Consider the following 9,898-nt stretch of genomic DNA (forward strand, 5'->3'; position numbering starts at 1 on the left):
TAATGTTTTCCAGAGTGATTGGACCATTTTGCATTCCCACCAGCAATGTAGGAGGGCCCCAGTCTCTCCACATCCTCTCCGGCATATTTTCCTCTGCTTTTTTGTACTTCACTATTATTGCTGGTGTGAAATGATATCTCATTGTTGTTTTGATTTGCAACTCTCCAATGACTAGTGATCGTGAACATTTCTTCATATGTTTGTTGGCTGTCTGAATCTTTTCCTTGATGAAGTGTCTCTTCATGTCCTGTGCCCACTTTTTAATTGGGTTATTTGTATTTTTCTTTTCCAGGTGTTGTAATTTCCTATATATTTTAGAAATTAGCTCCTTTTCTGATATATCATTGCAAAAGATTTTTTCCCATCCTGTGGGCTCTCTTTTTATTCTTTCAGTAAAATGTTTCAATGCACATAGGTTTCTGATTTTTAAAATGTCTCAATCATCTGTTTTATCTTCCTTTGTTTGTGTAATTTTTGCAATGTTTGATATTCTTTGTGTGTCCTGTATTAGAGCCCTTAAATTTGTCCCTGTTTTTTCATTGATGATTTTTTTGTCATTCTGGGATTCACATTTAGGTCTTTAATCCATGCTGAGTTTATTTTTGTATATGGCATGACATAAAGGTCTTGTTTTAATTTTTTTGCATATCAGCTTCCATTTCTGCCAGCACCATCTGTTGAAGAGGCTATGTCTTCCCTAACATTGTACTTTGGCCTTTCGTTGAAGATCAGTTGTCTATATATGGATGGGTTAATTTCTGGATTCTTGAATCTGTTCCATTGATCTAGGTATCTTTCATTGTACCAGTACCAGGCTTTGTTGATCACTGTAGCTGTGTAGTAAAATTTGAAATCAGGGAGGGAGACGCTTCCAACTTTTTTTCTTCTTCTTAAGCAGTGCTTTGCTTATCCTGGGTCTCATGGCTTTCCATATAAAGTTTGTAATTATTTTTTCCATCTCTTGAAAGAATATCATTGGAATCTGGATTGGAATTGCATTATATGTGTAGATTTCTTTGTGTAATCTTGACATTTTCGCAATAAGTCTTCCTACCCAGGAGTCAATGGTTCAAGCTTACCAGACACTCCTTGGAGACCCTGTACAGGGTTGGTGTGAGTCAGAACTGACTTGATGGCACTTAACAGAAACCAATAATTTGATTAACTTGCAGTCTTCCAAATTTCTTGGCATAAATGAGTTAATGTCTTTGGTGTTGCATCACTTTTTTGAAAAATTTCAATTTATATTTCTTCAATTTTCCTAGGCATGTTCTTTGTCATTGACTTCAGGGCACATTGAACTTCTTGCTTCAGTACCATTGGCTTGTGATCATATGCTCTCTCTTGAAATGGTTGAGCATCTTCCATTTATTGTTGGTACAGTAACTTTGTGTAATTCATCTTCATTTGATGCTTTCTTTATCATTCAATATTTTGCCTAAAGAATCCTTCAGCACTGAAATTTGAGACTTGAATATTTTTCTCGGTTCTTTCAGCTTGATAAATGCTGAGCTTGTTCTTCTCTTTTGGTTTTATAACTTCAGATCTTTGCACATTTCATTATAATATTTGTCATTGTCTTCTCAAATTGACCTTTGAATTTTTTCCCCAGCTTTTTATGTACTAATTTCTTCCCTTTTCTTTAGCATCTCTATACTGAAGAGCAAGCTTGAATCTCTTCTGACATACATTTGATTTTTAATTTCTTCCTATTGTTCTTAAATGACCCTTTGCTTTCTTCCTGTATGATATTGTCTAATGATCCCTACATTCTGGTGGGATATATTCAAGAATATATATATATATATTATGCTTTATTGTACTATATACAATACAATATATATATATGTTGTTGTTAAGTGCCGTTGAGTCGGTTCCGACCCATAGCGACCCTGTACAGGGTTTCCGAGGGTGTAAATCCTTACGGGAGTAGAAATACAAAATGCTTTATTGTGAAATTTGTGATAGTTTACATGGGAGAACATCAACTTCACATTGATCCCATCGTATATTGTTTCCTTGCCATGGTTACAATCCCTTCCATGCATAATCAATCAACCAAAGGGTATACCCCACAAGCCTGGCCCCCTAGTTGTCTGCATACCGCCCCTTTCCCTCACCAGGTCCAAAGTCTCCAGCTGCTCCATCTCTCCACATCATCGTCTCTGCCTCCATCCCTGCCATCACTCATTCTCTGGGTAGGGTTCTGTTCTCCACTCTTCTCCTTTGATGGTCCCAGGGACCTCCACTCCTAGACTGCAAGGTTAATCACTCTCCTCCTTTTGCCCCAAAAGGTGTAACTTTACATTTCCAGCCCTTACAATCAGTCCTGATAACAATTATTCGTTATTGTATCGCATGAGACCTATCCGCATATCCTTTCATCAGCCCTGACTAGGCAGAATAGATACTACTCAGTGGAGATTCTACCTTGCTCCATGCCCTCTGGATATAAGGTCCCTCTTGAAAGCTTGTAAGCCAGTCACTTCTTGCCTCTGTATCCCCCCCATTCTGGGTAGTCAATGTCCAAGTTGCTCATCCCTGTCCTCTCCGTGTGCGGAGGTGGTGGGAATAATCCTCCATGTGAAGATATGTTCACTCTTTTGAGCTACTGCTTCCATAGGTGTATGTCAAATTCATCAAATTGTATAAGATTATTCTTTTTTCCCTCTCCTTTCTTCTTCTGTTTGAGCTCTGATCATCCAGCCATTGAAGCCAGGTCAAGGGTATTATCTGCAATTGTGGGTGTACTTATGCATGTGCCTTCTCTTCTTATCAGCTGGATGCTTCACTCTCCACTCTAGTCCTCTGTGGCTATGTCGCTGACTCTGGGTCCCATAGTCCCCTGGACTTGGCACACTGCTAGCCAACCAGGTCTCCATCCAGGTTCACAGGAGTCTATTGAGTGTTATAGGTCTTAGCTCGCTGCTTCATTGCTGTTTTTTCCTCACTTCCCCTTATCAGTGATGAATGTGTTCACTAATCAGAGCATGCATTCTCAAGGTCATATTTTGGGTCTCCTAGAATTGCTTTAATTTTCTTCAACTTCAGCATGAACTACCATATGAGCAATTGATTGTCTGATCCGTAGTCTGCCCCTGGCCTTATTTTAGCTGATGATATGGAGCATTTGCAAGGAGCTCTGGTAGGGTAGTGGTCAGAATCAGGCTATGGACTTTAAGGTCAGCAGTTTGCAACTACCAGCTGTTCTGTGGGAGAAAGATGAGGCTTTCTGCTCCCGTAAAGATTTACAGTCTCGGAAACCCTGTACACGGTCGCTATTGGGTCATAACCGACTCAATGGCACTTAACAACAACATGGATCTTTTGCAGGACTTCTTGTATGGTATTATAGGATCAGTACTGGATTTTGCACCACAAGGTTTGCAGTTCAAGCCCACCAGCTGCTCCTTGGAAAACCTATACAGGGTGGCTATGAGTTGGAACCTTCTATACAGCACTTAACAACAACAATGGAACTTTGCCATATTCTCTTTCCACAGATGTAGTCAGTTTGATTTCTGTGTATTCTATATAGTGAAGTCCATGTGTGTAATCATCTTTTATGTTGTTTAAAACAGATATTTGCAATGAAAAATCATCGGCCTTGCTATCATGTGATCTCTAGCATATTTTCTATCATCCAGGTTATATTTTACAACAACTGGTCCTTCCGCTTTGTTTACAACCTTTGTATTCCAATCGCTATTAGTTTTCAATACATCTTGATCACATGTTTGCTCAATTTCAGACTGAAGAAGTTAGTAGAATTCTTCAATTTCATCATCATTGGTTTTACTTGTTGGTGCATAAATTTCAGTATTAATGATATTAACTGGTTTCCTTGCAGCCATACAGGTATTATCCTATTACAGATAGCATTGTACTTCAAGATAGATCTTGACATATTCTTTTAAGAATGAACGCAATGCCATTCTTCTTGAGTTTGATTTTCATGTTCCATTGAGTCACCTCTCTGAATGGACACAAATATGGATATCTTTCCAGTTATTTGGCCTTGTAGATGTCTTCCATATTTCTTGGCATAAATGAATGAGTGCCTCCAGTGCTTCATCAGTGTGTTGAAAGATTTCAATTTGTATTCCATCAATTCCTGGTGTCATATTCTTTGCCAATGCTTTCAGTGCATCTTGGACTTCTTCCTTCAGTATCATTGGGTCTTTATTATATGTTACTTATTTAAATGGTGGATCATCGACCAATTCTTTTTAGTACAGTGACTCTGGGTGTTCCTTCCATATTCTTTTGGTGCTTTTTGCATCATTCAATATTCTACTTATAGAATCCTTTAATATTACAAGTCGAGGCTTGAATATTTTCTTCTGTTCTCTCAGTTTGAGAAATGGTGAGGGTGACATTTCCTTTGGGTTTTCTAGCTTCAGGTCTTTGAATATTGTGTTATAATATTTAACTTTGTCTTCTTGAGCTGACATTTGAAATTTTCAATTTATCTCTTTTACCTACTCATTTCTTCCTTTTGTTCTAGCTTCTCTATTCTGGAAAGCAAGTTTCAGAGCCTCTTCTGACATTCATTTTGGTCTTTTTATTTGTTCTTGTCTTCTTAATGACCTTTTGCTTTCTTCCTATATAATGTTCTTGATGTTATTCCACAGTTCTTCAGGTCTTTGGTCTTTAATGTCAAATGTATCAAATCTGTTCTTCAGATTATCTCTAAATTTAGGTTGGATATGTTCAAGGTCAGATTTTTATTTTCATGGATTTGTTTTAATTTTCTTCACCTTCAGCCTCAACTTGCATCTGAGCAGTTTATGGTCTGTTCCACAGTCTGCCCCTGGCCTTGTTTTGGCTGATGATGTGGCACTTCCCATTGGCTCTTTCAACAGACATAGTCAATTCGATTTCTGTGTGTTCCATTGGGTGAGGTCCATGTTTATAGTCCTCTTTTATGTTGTTTTTAAAAAAGATATTTGCAATGGAAATCATTGGTCTTGAAAAATTCTATCATGTGATCTCCCACATCATTTCTATCACCAAAGCCATATTTTCCAACTACAGAGCCTTCCTCTTTATTTCCAAACTTTGCATTCTAATCACCACTAATTATAAATACATCTTGATTGCAGGTTAGATTGATTTCAGACTGAAGAAGTTAATAAAATTCTTCAATTTCATCATCATTGGCTTATTGACTGGTGTGTAAATTTGAATAATAATGATATTAACTGATCTTCCTTGTTGATATATGGATTTTATCTATCACAGACAATTTATACTTCAAAACAGATATTGACATCTTCTTTTAGATTATGAATGTGCTGCCATTCCTATTCAATTTGTCATTCCTGCCATAGTAAATCATGTGACTGTTAGATTCAAAATGACCAATACCAATCCATTTCAGCTCAGTAATGCCTAAGATATCAATGTTTATGTGTTCCATTTCATTTCTGATGATTTCCAATTTTCCTAAATTCATACATCATATATTGGTACTTTATATTACTGCTTTAGTTGTCACTGTCAAATTGATCATTATGTTAAATGAATTTTGTTATAGATTGGGATACAACTTGCAACAATAAAAAAATAAGGCATAGCATTACATCAATCCAGTTCTAAGGAAAGATTTTACATTTCTTTCCACATGGATTTGCTTTATGAGGGTATAGAGGGCCAGTCATATTGAAAGAGTAAAATTTGTTGACACAATATCACACTAAGTGTGAAAAAGTATATAGTGGAGTAACCTTGAATGGTTTTATAGTTAATTATGAGACTTATGCTTTAGTAATGATTGCCTTATAATTATAGTTTCCTTTTATAAGTTGTTACATTGAATCTTTTAAACTTTTATAGTGTGTTGTCACATAATTTTGGTATTCATAGAAGTTTTACAAATACAAAAGGCTTAAGCTTTACCATGGAAGTTTAGAAAATCAAGCTGATCTTAAAGAAATACAACTCAAATTCAATAGATTCCTCCTCAATTTAACTTGGAAAAAAGCACATCTAGAAACTTGTCCATTAATTACCTATGATTTATTATAGTATGTTTTTCTTAATTAATTATGAATAAAGAAGTATATATAAAGGAAAGGTTAGGTCTAATGTCTTGTTATGTTATTTAACTTTGAGGAATGTATAGTTCAGGTCGATTTACTGAATAAATATTGTTTGCTATGCTAAAGGTTGAGATTGTTTTCTTGATAATGAAATGTCTCCCAAAGTTAATTTGTAAATTGAAAACTATCAATTAATAAACTCATGGGTTAAACAATCAGTATGAAGAAATACCTAGGATGATAAATAGAAAACAAAAAGCATGGATCAAATTATAAAAACCCCTATCTTGACAGTTTGACATGAGGCATGAAGCAGAAGTTTATATTAAATGGTTTTAAAATGCAACCTTTAGTGTTATTTGACTTTCCCCCCCAAGCTAACTGAGATGTGAAATTTAATAATCCTTTTTGACAATTTTATAAAAATGGGCTGCAATACTTAATTGATGACCGGCATTCTCATCTGCCACCTCTAAGCATTTCCCATAAGTTATTGATATGGAGTTCACAGCGTCTATCCATCAGATCTTGACTGCATCTATGTTATTAACCTTTGGGTTGATCCAAGAGAAACATCACCAGACTAACTGGCTGTCATGTCAACTTGGCAGTTAGGTCTTAACATATTCTCTTTGACTTTGACTTTGCTTCCTGAGATCATCTAAATTTATAGAAACAAAGTAATGCAGACAATTACTTACCTTGTAATTTCTAGATTGTCCGATTTTTCTTTTGAATTAAGGCACAGAAGATATAAAATTCTAAAAGATATGAATACTTTATGTATTACAAGCATAATACTTTGGACTATAATAATTATGGTCTGATTTTAGCTCCAACCTAATGTGGGCAAATTACTTAACCTCTCTGAGATTCATTTATAAAATAAAGGACATTATGTAACTTTTCTTCAAGAATCCATTATCCTTGTATTTATTTTACCCATAGGCTCTACCTGCCAGGAATAGATCTATCTTTTGTAAGTGTCAAGAAAAAATAATATAGAATAAATGTATGAATATGTTGCTAGACCCCTTCAAGCAGAGTGTTGAAAGGTTATGTTTTATTAGCTTCACGTTAAATTCACCTTTGCTAACGCCACCTTATACACCCATGTTTTAGTAGGGCTCATTTACTCCCAGCTATTTGCTACTTTTCTCAGTCTCTCAGTGTGGCCATATGACTAAGTTCTTGCATCAAGAGAAAAAGTTGGTATATGAAACTTCTATAGGTCTCAAGAGGTTTACCATTTAGTAGAGATGAAACTATATGACTAAGTAAATAGTTAAATAAAGATAAACTTTAAGTAGCAATGAAAAACAGTAATATCAAAGTTGTGACAAAACAGTTCAGGGACATTCTGAGTAATTTTCATATAGAACTTGAGGTCCTGAGTAATAAGAAAAGCAAAGGACATTGTAGAATATTTTAAAGCCCCTATGACATATTATCTGCAGACATACCTCCCTTTTCTCTGAACCTTGGATAAGATAAATGGAACCAAACCAGACATCCTCAAAGATAAGAAGTCTTTAAAAGCTGTCTATATTTTTTTCTGCTCCCTTTCCCATCCACCACCACTTCCTGGATATTCTGCCTTCCGCTCTGTTTTGTGAGTACTTCCTGTGCAGTTCAACATCCTTAGGAGCAGGAAAATTTTGGAGTTTATTATATTAATTGTTCTGCATAGTGCTTAATAGTACTTAGTTGAGCCCCACACCCTCAGTTTCACTTTTTATTTTTTTAATTTTTACTGCAGGTATTACTGAAAATTCAGGGAAGAATGTCCTGAATCACAACTCACTTCTTTGGGGAAATAAACTCTTTGCATGCCTATGACAGGGAGCACAGTGGCTCCATAAAATAAACGTTGGACTGCGACGAACAAGGTCCACAGTTTGAGCTGCTAGACCCTATGCAGGAGAAAGATGAGGTTGTCTGCTTCCACAGAGATTTAAAGCTTCAGGAAACCTATACAGGGTCTCTGAATTGAAACTGATTTAATAACACCATTTCTATGACAAATCCTTCTATATGTTCTGAACCCTGTTTCCTATGTGACAATTGCACAGAGATCCCCTCATGGGTCATCCTTTAGCATCCACTTCTTTTATCTTGCTATAAATAACTGTCACCCAAAAATAGGGCATTGCCATCTGTTGGACTAAAGGAATGTATATAACTAACATCACATTGATTCATTTCTTAACTCACTAAATACAGTGATCTTGAATATTAACACTGACTTGCAGAAGCAGAATTTGCTACTCCATGGGGTGCTATGGAGAAATACTTCTGGAAAACCTGGATCACAAACAATCTAATCAGAGTAATGGAATTATGTGTTGGCAAAAAACAGAGAAGGTATGGATTCAGATCTGCCAGTGTTTAAGCTTGGCTTTGTCATACTCTAACTGTATCATCTTCAGAAATTTGCTTATATTTTCTAATGTTTCTCAGCTTCACCAGTTGTTTATTAAGATTAGCAAACCTGCATCAAATAGTTATGAAGCTTAAAAATGATAATGCTAAAAAATATTTGCCAGGTGGATAGTGAGCACTCAGTGGTGACAAGTAACTATTGATATGGCATTAGACATGAACACAAGTAAACATATGAGACTCTCTGCTACTATTAATATTGTGAAAAAATAATCAGTAAATTAAAATATAACCCCTTTTTATGCATTTAGTCTTAGTTTGAAAAGTTTGCTATTCTTCTAAAGCAAATAAAATGTAGACAACATTTACCTTTCAATAAATTTAAACTAAACCTGTTACAGTTGGGATCAAGCTAATTCTGACTCCTAGTAACTCCACATGTGTCAATAGTACTGTGCTACATAGTGCTTCAAAGGTTGAATTTGGAAAGCAGAAGTAGCCAGATCTTTCTTTGAAGGCACCTCTGCATATTCTGGTACCTCTAATCTTTTGTTTGGCAGTCAAGTATCTTAGCCATTTGTATCAGCAAGGAACCTCAAGTTTAAACCAAAGCCATTTTAAATCTTTAATCCAATATCCAGATATTGGGTGTTGCCACTGTTTCAAGAAATATACTGAAGAGGGCAGGGCCACAGCCAGGCTGATACAGTGTAAAAGCCAAGGAGTGACAGTAAGCTTAACAATACAGCAACATACATTCATTTAATTATTTAAAACACATCTAACTATTGAAAATAATCCAAGAAAAAACAACAAAATATGTCAGCACATGTCCAGAAACAGAAAAAAGTAACTGAGACAAATGAGGACGAGGCAGGCATAGACTTTCCATTAGAAGAAGAACAGACTTTGCATCTGCCTGAGAAGGAATTGTTATGAAGTAGCAATCAAACAAGATAGATATACAATTGGAAACAATACAAAACCTGCAAAAAGAGGTCCATATGATTTAAAAATAAAATATCAGAAATGGACAATACACTAAAAGGGCAAAGGAGTAGAATTGAAGAAATGGAAGACAGAGCCAGAAAGTCAAAAAAGCAAGCTGGTAGTTTTGAACCACTGACCTTAAGGTTCGCAGCCCGATTCGTAACCACTACGCTACCAGCCCTCTGCAATATACAGGGAGGGAGAGGGAAGTGGAAAAACTGGGCAGATGGGAGAACAATTGGGCATGTTTGAAAGGGCCAAATGGGACAGAGATAAAGGACGATATATGCACAGTCGTGGAACTTCAGGGTTCTGAGATACAGGAATTGAGTCATGGCTGGAATGGGATGGGGGGGTGGGGGTGGGAATCATGTTAAGATGCTTGACTGTTTTTTATTTGATTGTTTGTTTGTTTTTTTTAAATCTTGGTTTCCCTTGCATTATAATACAGAGTAGACACTGGAGAGGGAGAGAAAGGAATA

This window comes from Chrysochloris asiatica, unplaced genomic scaffold (genome assembly GCF_000296735.1).
Source record: "Chrysochloris asiatica unplaced genomic scaffold, ChrAsi1.0 scaffold00365, whole genome shotgun sequence".
Lineage (NCBI taxonomy): Eukaryota > Metazoa > Chordata > Mammalia > Afrosoricida > Chrysochloridae > Chrysochloris > Chrysochloris asiatica.